Source organism: Triturus cristatus, chromosome 2_1 (assembly GCF_964204655.1).
Source record: "Triturus cristatus chromosome 2_1, aTriCri1.1, whole genome shotgun sequence".
Classification (NCBI taxonomy): Eukaryota; Metazoa; Chordata; class Amphibia; order Caudata; family Salamandridae; genus Triturus; species Triturus cristatus.
The window spans coordinates 1,042,585,041-1,042,598,324 of record NC_140581.1 but is presented as its reverse complement, the minus strand read 5'-3'; the positions used below and the strand labels follow the sequence as shown (position 1 = coordinate 1,042,598,324).

Genomic DNA, 13,284 nt, shown 5'->3' with positions numbered 1-13,284 from the left:
TCTTTTGCCCACTACACCACCCCAGTTTAGACATGGCCATATGCAAATCAGTCTTGACCCTGTGTCTCATGGGAACAGTCCAGCCCGAACTGCCAAGCCATGTCTTCCCTGGACCGGAATCAAGCATCCTAGGACCGGTTTCTGGCTATCAGCTGTCATCAGCCAGGATAGCTTGACTCCAGTGGCGTAGTGAGCACGGGTCCCACGTCTGGGAATACCCATCCCACTTAGGGCGAAAAGCGTTACAACAAACAAAAGATGGACGGAATGCTGACAATGCATACATTCTCCCCCAGTCAAGAGATCTGGGTTAAATCCATCGTTCTTTTGCCCACTACACCACCCCAGTTTAGACATGGCCATATGCAAATCAGTCTTGACCCTGTGCCTCATGGGAACAGTCCAGCCCGAACTGCCAAGCCATGTCTTCCCTGGACCGGAATCAAGCATCCTAGGACCGGTTTCTGGCTATCAGCCGTCATCAGCCAGGATAGCTTGACTCCAGTGGCGTAGTGAGCACGGGTCCCACGTCTGGGAATACCCATCCCACTTAGGGCGAAAAGCGTTACAACAAACAAATGATGGACGGAATGCTGACAATGCATACATTCTCCCCCAGTCAAGAGATCTGGGTTAAATCCATCGTTCTTTTGCCCACTACACCACCCCAGTTTCGACATGGCCATATGCAAATCAGTCTTGACCCTGTGCCTCATGGGAACAGTCCAGCCCGAACTGCCAAGCCATGTCTTCCCTGGACCGGAATCAAGCATCCTAGGACCGGTTTCTGGCTATCAGCCGTCATCAGCCAGGATAGCTTGACTCCAGTGGCGTAGTGAGCACGGGTCCCACGTCTGGGAATACCCATCCCACTTAGGGCGAAAAGCGTTACAACAAACAAATGATGGATGGAATGCTGACAATGCATACATTCTCCCCCAGTCAAGAGATCTGGGTTAAATCCATCGTTCTTTTGCCCACTACACCACCCCAGTTTAGACATGGCCATATGCAAATCAGTCTTGACCCTGTGCCTCATGGGAACAGTCCAGCCCGAACTGCCAAGCCATGTATTCCCTGGACCGGAATCAAGCATCCTAGGACCGGTTTCTGGCTATCAGCCGTCATCAGCCAGGATAGCTTGACTCCAGTGGCGTAGTGAGCACGGGTCCCACGTCTGGGAATACCCATCCCACTTAGGGCGAAAAGCGTTACAACAAACAAATGATGGACGGAATGCTGACAATGCATACATTCTCCCCCAGTCAAGAGATCTGGGTTAAATCCATCGTTCTTTTGCCCACTACACCACCCCAGTTTAGACATGGCCATATGCAAATCAGTCTTGACCCTGTGCCTCATGGGAACAGTCCAGCCCGAACTGCCAAGCCATGTCTTCCCTGGACCGGAATCAAGTATCCTAGGACCGGTTTCTGGCTATCAGCCGTCATCAGCCAGGATAGCCTGACTCCAGTGGCGTAGTGAGCACGGGTCCCACGTCTGGGAATACCCATCCCACTTAGGGCGAAAAGCGTTACAACAAACAAATGATGGACGGAATGCTGACAATGCATACATTCTCCCCCAGTCAAGAGATCTGGGTTAAATCCATCGTTCTTTTGCCCACTACACCACCCCACTTTAGACATGGCCATATGCAAATCAGTCTTGACCCTGTGCCTCATGGGAACAGTCCAGCCCGAACTGCCAAGCCATGTCTTCCCTGGACCGGAATCAAGCATCCTAGGGCTGGTTTCTGGCTATCAGCCGTCATCAGCCAGGATAGCTTGACTCCAGTGGCGTAGTGAGCACGGGTCCCACGTCTGGGAATACCCATCCCACTTAGGGCGAAAAGCGTTACAACAAACAAATGATGGACGGAATGCTGACAATGCATACATTCTCCCACAGTCAAGAGATCTGGGTTAAATCCATCGTTCTTTTGCCCACTACACCACCCCAGTTTAGACATGGCCATATGCAAATCAGTCTTGACCCTGTGCCTCATGGGAACAGTCCAGCCCAAACTGCCAAGCCATGTCTTCCCTGGACCGGAATCATGCATCCTAGGACCGGTTTCTGGCTATCAGCCGTCATCGGCCAGGATAGCTTGACTCCAGTGGCGTAGTGAGCACGGGTCCCACGTCTGGGAATACCCATCCCACTTAGGGCGAAAAGCGTTACAACAAACAAATGATGGACGGAATGCTGACAATGCAGACATTCTCCCCCAGTCAAGAGATCTGGGTTAAATCCATCGTTCTTTTGCCCACTACACCACCCCAGTTTAGACATGGCCATATGCAAATCAGTCTTGACCCTGTGCCTCATGGGAACAGTCCAGCCCGAACTGCCAAGCCATGTCTTCCCTGGACCGGAATCAAGCATCCTAGGACCGGTTTCTGGCTATCAGCCGTCATCAGCCAGGATAGCTTGACTCCAGTGGCGTAGTGAGCACGGGTCCCACGTCTGGGAATACCCATCCCACTTAGGGCGAAAAGCGTTACAACAAACAAATGATGGACGGAATGCTGACAATGCATACATTCTCCCACAGTCAAGAGATCTGGGTTAAATCCATCGTTCTTTTGCCCACTACACCACCCCAGTTTAGACATGGCCATATGCAAATCAGTCTTGACCCTGTGCCTCATGGGAACAGTCCAGCCCAAACTGCCAAGCCATGTCTTCCCTGGACCGGAATCATGCATCCTAGGACCGGTTTCTGGCTATCAGCCGTCATCGGCCAGGATAGCTTGACTCCAGTGGCGTAGTGAGCACGGGTCCCACGTCTGGGAATACCCATCCCACTTAGGGCGAAAAGCGTTACAACAAACAAATGATGGACGGAATGCTGACAATGCAGACATTCTCCCCCAGTCAAGAGATCTGGGTTAAATCCATCGTTCTTTTGCCCACTACACCACCCCAGTTTAGACATGGCCATATGCAAATCAGTCTTGACCCTGTGCCTCATGGGAACAGTCCAGCCCGAACTGCCAAGCCATGTCTTCCCTGGACCGGAATCAAGCATCCTAGGACCGGTTTCTGGCTATCAGCCGTCATCAGCCAGGATAGCTTGACTCCAGTGGCGTAGTGAGCACGGGTCCCACGTCTGGGAATACCCATCCCACTTAGGGCGAAAAGCGTTACAACAAACAAATGATGGACGGAATGCTGACAATGCATACATTCTCCCCCAGTCAAGAGATCTGGGTTAAATCCATCGTTCTTTTGCCCACTACACCACCACTGGAACGGCATGGTGAGCAAATAAACAATGGATTTAGGCCCAGATCTCTGTACTGGGGTGAATGTATGACATTGTTCTGCATTCTGTCCATCAATTGTTGTTTTTGCATTTGTCACCCCGAGTGAGACGGGTATGCTCAGACGTGAGTCCTGTGCTCTCCATGCCACTGGAGTCAAGCTATCCTGGTTGAAGAGGGGTGAAACCCCGAAACCGGTCCTAGGATGCTTGTTTCCAGTCCAGGGAGGACCTGGCTTGGCAGTTCGGGCTGGACTGTTCCCATGAGGCACAGGGTCAAGACTGATTTGCATATGGCTGGGTTCAAACTGGAATGGCATGGTGAGCAAAAAAACGATGGATTTAGGCCCAGATCTCTGTACTGGGGTGAATGTATGACATTGTTCTGCATTCTGTCCATCAATTGTTGTTTTTGCATTTGTCACCCCGAGTGAGACGGGTATGCTCAGACGTGAGTCCCGTGCTCTTCATGCCACTGGAGTCAAGCTATCCTGGCTGAAGAGGGGTGAAACCCCGAAACCGGTCCTAGGATGCTTGTTTCCAGTCCAGGGAGGACCTGGCTTGGCAGTTCGGGCACGGACTGTTCCCATGAGGCACAGGGTCAAAACTGATTTGCATATGGCTGGGTTCAAACTGGAATGGCATGGTGAGCAAAAAAACGATGGATTTAGGCCCTGATCTCTGTACTGGGGTGAATGTATGACATTGTTCTGCATTCTGTCCATCAATTGTTGTTTTTGCATTTGACACAAGTAAAGGAGACACATTTAAAAACAACATATACTCAAAATATACCACTGTAAGATCTAGAAGGCGAAATCATTCCTATACCACTTTCATAAATGTATTCTCTACTGAGATATGGAACACCCAGAAAATATATATGTACATGTTCAGGTATCAAGAAACACCAGAAGACATATTGGAGTGAGCCTAAATAACCCGAGAAAGCGTGAGGAATGGCTCAAGTTCATGAAAGTTGTGCACACCCAGTTCCTACTTGGTGATTGAAAATGTATTAAAACATGAGTCGTAAGAAAAGGAAAAGAAAGTTTACGGTGTGCCAAGACCCCAAGCAAAACCCTGCACCTTTGTACTTACAGTCTAGAGAGAAGATGAAAGCAGAGGTTAGTAAACGGTTTCTTACCGAGAGATCTGAACCATTGGGCAACCCCAGGAGCTTCTTGACATAGGATGTGAGCTACAGCTTCCTGCCCTGTCACAAGGAGCACTACAACACACAAAGTATGTCCCTTTAGTGCCAGGGAGTAGTACTAAGGCAATGTAGGACTATTAGAGACCAAGACAACATGTTTGCCTTCAGCCAATGTTTATGTGTAGATTGATGAGGTCTCCACAGCTTCCTGAACAATAAAGTTTTGCAAAAACCATGACATGACAAGAATTACAAAAAAAGGCTGATGGCAAACTTCAGACCTATTGGCCTTGCCAATGCTTGTTTACATTTTGATTTCTATGCAAGTATCAGGGGTGTTTCTAAGGATGGTATATTTAAATGATTCTAGTACATTCCCACACTGGCGCCCCAGTAATAGTAGTAAACCTTAAATGCTTCAGCAGGTGGTGTAAACCCACACCCCCTCACATACCTCTTGCACATTATTCACGGAGACCATTTGTGATGTATCTGACAGGGAGCAAAAGGGAATGAAATATGCGTTGCGTGTCCTCCCTCGCGCCTGCATGATCAATGTGCTTTTGGAAAACGCTGCGGAAGGATGGCACATTCGTTTTAGAAATCATATCAAACACTGATGCAGGAAGAAGCTGCCCTGAGAAAGCACAAAAACAGAGTGTAATCGTGACAGAGAGGAGGAAAAGACGAGGGACCCAGCCAGGGCTCGCGTGAGCGATGGGAGAGTGGGTGAGTAAAGAGGGGGCGGTGTAAACGTGTTTCTTCTCCGCCCTGACAAATCAGCTGTCTGGGGGAAGGTGGGGAAAGGAGGGGTGAGGCTCAGAGCCAGTGAAGGGGGGCGCCGAGAGATCGCTGCTGTTTTCCCATCGTACAAGTGTTGTGTGTGGAGACAGGCATCGGGCAGCAAGGACCGTTGCATTTTTTCTCATCTTTATTGTATTTTTTTTCCTACCCCTTTCACCCCATTCGCCCCACCTCCTCTTAAGTTCCCTCTGCCCCGGTCCTCTCTTCTCCCTGTTTGTCACTCCTGGGACCTTGCCCCCCATTTCTGTTTTTCGATCGGTTTGACGCCTGTGCCACCACCGATGTACTGAGGGGCGACTTGTTTCGGACTTCACTTCATGCAAATTATCCTTGTCTGCTGGAGCATTTGAATACCCGTCGCGGGAACATTTCTCTTGTAAGTATGCATGGGGTTGGGCTCCTCAAAGATTTTTTTTTTAAAACCTTTGTGTGTAAAATAACCCATTAAAGACAATCTGTTGAAAAGCATTTCTATTTAAAAAGCAGATGCATTTATTAGCGATAGCAATGCCTGTGTCGCTCGAAAGTAGTGAAACTGTCGGTGTTTATAATTATTTCGACACCCACAAACGGTAGATTACCTGTAGTCCGAGGTCTCTCCCTGTGGAGCTGCAAAAGCGCGCGCGCTCCTCCCATAGCTCGAGCGCTGTACTGAAGTAAGCTTGGGAAGAGAGGGCAGGTGGCACCCCTTATCCGACTCCCAAAACCAATTATGTCACCCGCTGTACGCACTTTTTTTTCTTTGTTGGTGTTGGATGCCTCTACGCCTCCTTCCAAATGTTGCCGTTTGGGTTCAAACCCCGCTTCCCGAGCCGGTAGTGTTTCGGTCCATTTCGCAGAATGAACAGTGAAAGCTCACAGTCACACGGTTCGTCGGTGTGTAGCCGCCGATGACGCTGGTGGCACAACTCCCCCCAACTGATCTGAAAAAATAATTAGAGGGGATACATACCTTCAGTGATCAGAGACAAATATTGACAGGCTCCAGCCAGCCCTCTGCTGTACATATAAGGCAGCGATTCCGTCTCCCGTTTGCTCATCACCTCACTCTCTGCTGGGGTGTTATGAGCTATGATCAAGGGGCGGCAATTCAGGGGTTTCGTGGACAAATACATACAGATGTTGAGCGCAAGATTTTATCCAACATCGTTTTTGGGGCCGTTTTCATTGTGCATCGAGGGAGATTTAATGGTTTTCATCATCTATTGCATGCACGTGCAAGCCCTTCTTGTGCAGTAGCGCCGATGGGAGGGAGCACTATGGCATTTGGCTTCCAAGCGCTTTACATGGTATTACTAACTGCGCTGAAATGTCGACTTGGCAAATACAAGGGCAAAACGAACATACAATGGATTGGAGTCCGTCTCATTAAATGACAGAAGTAACCATATTGTTCTTTCTGTCTCATATCTGCATAAGATTCTTCTAGGTATAGCGTGCTTGTGTTCACATGGTTAAAAGGGTTACAAGGGCAGAGGGTGTGGTCCGTCGGCTACCCTGCCGACTCTGGTGCAGGAAACCAGGGTTCGAGCCTCGAGGACGCGTCCACATTCTGTGATTCTGAGCAAATCACTTAATCTCCCCGTGCCTGAATGTGTAATGTAAATACGGTGCTATGTAAAGCGCTCCAATACCTTCGGGTCGAGTTCGCGCTATTTAAATATAACAAAAAACAACAACAACAAAAAAAAACTCTATTAAAGCGTGTCGTTAAGTCAATATAAATAACGAGTCAAAAGTGTAGAGCGAAAATATCCTATTCGGGGCTTAACTATGTACTTTCATAATCATTTGTCAGTCACTCATTTTGCTCCCCTCGGTTTCAGCCTGGTATTGAGTACATTTCGATTGGACTGCTGTGGGAGTCAGTTGTGAGCATCCTTACACCAAGTTACCGTCTTTATTTCTTGGTATTTGTGACGCTTGTGGAATGCCGGTTCTATTTAAAACTCCCCCTTCCACTTAATATTTTCATGCTCACATGCCCCCATAGATTGAAACTTAAGATTTAGTCACACCAGCAGCAGTTTCTAAGGACTTCTAGGAGTTTCCTGCTGCCTGGAGCTGTTAATCTCTCCTCTATTAAGAATGTGTATTGGGCCAGACAGTGAACAATAGGACCTGGGTGTAGATGGGAGAGGGCCTTCCTGACAGGATGGTTGGAGCAGAGTTGTTCTCTGCCCAACGGCCACTTCCAGGGGCTGTGCCTACAGCACACACAAAGGTACATGCCACCAGGCCTGCCCTGCCATTTGTCATCCCAGAAAGTTTGGAGTCCTGGCCAGGAAAAGGGCAATAACTTTCTAGAACCAGACCCCCACTCAAAGACTGGCACCAAAAACATGGTATTATTAGGGCCCTTCTTCACTACATGCCCAGACCTGTAGAAGGTTCAGAGGGCTGCACTATTGCCAAAAGAACTGCCCTGCTGCTTGAAGGACCGCCTTGCTGCTTGAAGGACCACCTTGCTGTCAGGCTACTCGTAGTGACTCCTAGGGTCAGCTGTCTACCTCCTGTGTAAGCTACAGGGGCACAACAAGTTTCGGGAGGCCGCCCTGCAACTTCCCAATGACCAGCTGCAACTAGACCTGTGTGGAACTGCCTGAGCCCTACTGCTGGCCTCTGCTGGAGTGGGTTCTAATCCCCAAGAGGTGCCTCCCAGGTCCTAGACCCTTGGCTGGCATCAGTGGAAGCTCCTCCAGGAAGAAATATGTGAAAATCCTGAAGTTGGGCTCCATGCGGCCACCTTAAACACAAACTGAACACTTCAGCGGAGTAACATGTTTTCTCTATCCAGCCCGCACTCCATCGTGGTTGGGCTCAACTTATGACTTTCCCCTGGTCTAGTAAGACGAGGTGACCGCGAGTAGCGCTATTTGCTTTTAAGCCCTATTTTAACTAATACCTTAAAAATTGAATATCTCCGGTTCTTCTGATTGGATTTTTATCATCTCATTTCATTTTAATCACTAAAATGTACTCAACTTTTCTAAATTGTTAAAGGGGCGGCCCCGGTACTGCTTGGCAGGTACTGGCCGCTCGGGGACTCAGCGCGTCGAACGCGGTGCAGAGGGAGAGAGATAATGGCACTCCTGTACTTCTCCTGCACGCCTCCCAGGCCACACACGCTTGCGGCTCCCGACCGGAGTCCAAGCCTTACCTGGGGGGTGCGCTGTCTTACTCTCTCTCTCTGCTCGTTTGATGTCCTGCTGGGCGGCCCGATGACGTTGCAGTTCTGTTGCTAGGCGAGGCTGTAGCCGGACGGGTTACGGCGCTGCCTTCTCCTTCGTTGGCGATTTTGGGCAGATTCCTCTTGGTGAACAACGATCACAATCCCTTTCACCTTGCAGCTTCCTTAGCTTCAAGAAATCCTTTAGCACGTTGCGGCTCGGACTGGTGGCAGTGATCCTTACTCACAGCCTCAGTTACGATGACGGCTTGGGCCACAAATAGTAATGCAGCAGCTTGGACGATGTATCAAGCTGCGGGGGCAATGCGGATCTTGTGGCACCTCGTACACAGCACCACAGACCTCATGGCAGTCTCAGGTGTGCAAAAGCACACGCACCAAGCGTCGCTGAGACATGGTTGGAAACTTTGATGTTCCTGAGTTTCCACAACAGGGGACCAGCTCTCCTCCGGCCCTTGGAGACAAGGTACTTCAGGACACAGCACACAGCAAAGTCCTTTCAAGCAGGGGGACACAGCACACTGCAAAGTCCCTTGTCCTCTCCTTACTCAAAGCAGCAAACTGCAGACCAGGCTCAGAACACACAGCAAGGGCAGTCCTTCTCTTCAGTCTCTTCAGCTGTTCTCCTTTGGCAGAGGTTCCTCTTGATCACAAAGTAGTTTCAATCCTTTTTCAGTCTGAATTTCAGTCTTGAGTTCAGGGGTTTCAGTTCTTACATTTATACCCCTAAATGGCTTTGAAGTCTTTGTGTTCAAGGGGCTCTGAACCCGGTCCAAACCAGTTCTGGGTGTCATCCTGCTAGTGCACACCCTCTTCCTTTGATAGTGAGGGTCTGGGCCTCAGACGCTCTGCAGGAGGGGGAGCCATTCTTTAGTGACGGCAGCACAGCCCTCTTCGCAACAAAGGGTTTCTCCTCCCACCACACCAAATGCCGGCCAATCTTTGCTGTCTCACCTACTCCTCCCTGGTGTCAGGACACCTCCCCAGACCCTGTCACATCCAAACCAGACAGTCAATACACAACCAGGCAGAGGCACGCAGGATGGTTAGGACAAAAAACCAGCCACTTCTAAAAGTATGGTTTCTAAACACACAATTTAAAAAACATCTTCATAGAAAGATGTGTTATTAAATTCTGAATTCAGGCACGCTAAACTCCATCCCTCTGTCTTATGCCTGTGGGAAGATATGCTGGAAACATGGGACACAGCATCCCCCATTCTGTCCTATGGGCAAGATGGCCTTGCAACAGTGAAAAATGAATTTGGCAGTATTTCACTGTCAGGACATGGTACACATCTCAGTACATGTCCTACATTAGCCAAAAAGGGCCAAGTCCAACACGACCCCCTCCCAGCCTAAAGCCAGGGTAGGCCAATCAACTACCTTGATGGATTCCCCTGCTTGGGGCGATAGAACCCGGACGCGGCCCCCCACCGCAGGGACACCCTCCCAGTCTATGCCTTCCTGACCCCAGGGGGTTCCCTCGGTTACAACTCCCTGGGCCAACCAAGCTACTCCACTGATACTTCCTGGCAGTCTGGGGCCCTCTAGGCGTACTTGTCCCTTGCCAACTCCCACCTGGAGCTGTACCCCTGGAAGACCCAGTGGCCAGGCCACTGTTTTCAGTTATCCCACCCTTCAGGTTAGAGGCGGGTTTACCCTGGTGACTTCTAGGGGACCCAGCCCTTCTGGCTGGGCCCTAACCCATGGATTTTCGCAGTGGGGAACATATCCCCCTCTCAACCATCCAGACTTCTGGGCCTGCTACTTAGGAATGGCACCAGCAAACTTCAGGACTGCGGGAGCTCTGGTTACAGATGCCCCACGACCTCTTGACGCTAGGTGTTTTTCCTTGCACAGCTGGCAAGTAGGCTCTAGACTTCCAACCGTGGGCTCTCCTAAGGAACCCTCCAATCTCTGGGGTGGGGCTTTGGACCCCGGGGACGCTGCTTACACTCCCTCCCTCTCCTTTGAGACAGGGGGGCTAGCCTGCATGCCCCCCCACTACTCTGGGACCTGACTGCGCCACTCTGCCCTTCTTCCCTCCCACGGGATCGGAAGATCTCTGAGTTGCTGCTGGGATTCCCCCTTAGTGCCTCTTCAGACCCTCTGTCCCATAACCAGAGGTCTGTCTCTGGTGCAAGCTCCTGGGAATCAAAGAGCTCGCACTCTAACAGGTGTTGGCGCTACTCTGGAAAATAATTACTGAGGCGGAGCTCCCTGGGGTCCAAATTGAGCAATCCCTGGAAATCATTCGCCAGGCTAACCATCACGTAATCGTCCAGTGCACGCATGTATGCATTTACATCCTAACCCCAAGAACTGGTTTACAGTTTCTTGAAGTTCCTGATTTTCTGCCTGAACTGTTCAGGAGTGAGCCCATACCTGAGGCATAAAGTCTCCTTCATGTTGCCGTAGGTCAGGTTTCCTGTCCTCTCTAAAGGTGGTAAAACATCCCTCACAGAAGCGTCAAAGTGTTTTCATAGGCCGCCCCTCAATGCTTCTCAGGCACCTCACGTGCAGCCATGCCTATCTCCAAGGCAATGTATAAAGTATTTGCAACCACACACTCAGTGACACAGTGATAACACCACAAATGGACACCGCACTGGTTTTATAAAAATAGCGGTATCTTTATCAAAAGGAATACAATGAGACCAAATGATAGAAATGCCACATATGCGTATTCGTAATATTTCACTTTGCGGGTTATTAGGCCAATAATCACTTGTAGGTTCTTGCGATGTTAATGAGCAGTTCACGACGATCTAATGCAGTCCTAATGCAACGTGATGCAGTTCGTAATTGTTGGAATTGGGGGTCCTAGTCTTTCACCGCCGTCACCAAATGCGGGAGGCGGGAATCCCTGTCCCACACCGCTGTTGCCAGGTGCGAGATTCGGACCCCTTCGTTTCAATGTTAGGCTAAGTAAGGACACCATCTGAGATAGCCCTGCTTACCCCCTTAGTAGTTTGGCACGAGCAGCCTGGCTTATCTCCAAAGCACGAGTGTACAGTATGTGCAACCACACCCACAGCAACCCACTGACATCACCACAAATAGACTCCACACAATCTTTACGTAAGAAGATATACGAAATGACCACACGATACAAAACCAACATATTAGGATGGGTAATATTCCTTCCGGTGGGTTGGTAGGTTCTAATCCCAACCACCGCTTCTAACCAACAGGTAAGTGTTACTTCTAACCGTTCCCAAAAGGTTAGGCAGATCGTATTGCTAGAATCACACACTTTGCAAAAGAAAAGAAATACTGAAATGCGTAACGATATACCCCCGTGCTATGCACTAGAGAAACAATGCCATACGTAACGCCACAATCATGTACTTTGTAACAGAAGGAATAATGCAATGCGTATCACTACCGGCATGCCCTGTGCAAGGAAGAAACAAAGCAATGCGTCACGCTACAATCATGTACTTATGCAATGGAAAAGCAATGCAAGGCGCCACGTAATAATCCTAGACTGTGCGATGAAGACATAATGCAATCCGCCACATTACAGTCACGTACTCTGCAAGGGAAAAATAACGCAGTGCGGAGCACACCCAGCATGTAGTTTGTCAGGCTCAATTAGTGTCAGGCGTCATACAACAGTTCGATAGTTTGGTAGCAGCAGTAATGCAAAGGGTAATACGACAGTTTAGGTACTTCGTTAACAGTTGCCCCCAATCTTGGATCAATGATGACACAAAAGTACCGCTTCTCACTCTGGCCCCAGTACTGCACCACCTTGGGTCAGCACGGGCCTAGATCCGAGCCGAAGCAACAGGCTCGCGCAGCTGACAGAAGCGAGAGGCCAAGAGAGTGTCCTTCCGGGCCCGCACACCACCCCAGGTGGTGATCCACGTTGCCTTGGGGGGCGCGACCCCACTCTCCTCTCCTACGTCAACGACTTGGGCCTTGATCCAGAACTCTGTCAAATGGGCACGACAATCTTGGGCCGGCGGCTCAACCCCTCTGGGGCTGCCGGTCCGGGCCGCTACTGCTTCACTCTGAGGGCCCTCCTTCCCGCGGTCTCAGTCAACACCGAGGCCCGCCCTCAGCACTGTGGAGACCTACTTCAATTTCAGTGCACACACCACCCCGGCACTCCTCACCAGCGCCAGGGATTGCACCACGCCACGCACTCTGCGCATCCGAGACTCGCCTCTTCTCTGGTGCACTCGATGACCAGGCGCTCTTCACCAATGCCTCAGCTTGCACCTCGACATGCACACTGCATGTTCGAGCCTCACCGCTTCTCCTGGTTCACATGATGACCAGACGCTCTTCACCAGTGCCTCAGCATGCACCACGACACGCACCATGCACGCCCGAGACTCACTTCTTCTCCCGGTGCACACAACGACCAGGCGCTCCTCACCAACGCCCAGTCTTGCACCACGACACGCTCCCTATGCGTCCGAGACTCACTTCTCCTGGTGCACACCACTACCATACGCTCCTCACCAACACCTCCGCTGGCACCACAACATGCACCATGCATGCCTGAGTCTCCTCTTTTCTTCCAGTGCACATAACAACCAGGCGCTCCTCACCAATGCCCTGGCTTGCACCACGACACGCTCCTCGCACGTCTGAGTTTTACTTTCTCGCTCCCGGTGCACACAACGACCAGGTGCTCCTCACCAATGCCCTGGCTGCACCCCGACACGCTCCTTGCGCGTCTGCGACTCAGTTTACTCTGGTGTGCCCATGATCACAAGGCACGACTTCTGAGGGTCTCAAGCTGCAAAAGCACACGCACACCGCATTGCTTGGGATGTCTCCGGAAACTTTTATGCTCCTGTGTTTCCAAACAGGGAGCCAGCTCACCTCGGGCTCTTGGGGTTCAGG

The 13,284-nt window shown here is 50.5% G+C and overlaps 1 protein-coding gene across 1 annotated transcript in view; it reads left to right on the top strand.

The window, feature by feature from the left end:
• Positions 1 to 5,250: 5,250 nt before the first annotated feature.
• SNCA (synuclein alpha) overlaps positions 5,251 to 13,284 on the top strand; it is a 644,131-nt gene continuing 636,097 nt past the window's right edge. Inside the window, exon 1 of the mRNA XM_085640845.1 lies at positions 5,251 to 5,604. The gene's annotated coding sequence lies outside the window, so the exon portion shown is untranslated. The remainder of the gene's footprint in view (positions 5,605 to 13,284) is intronic.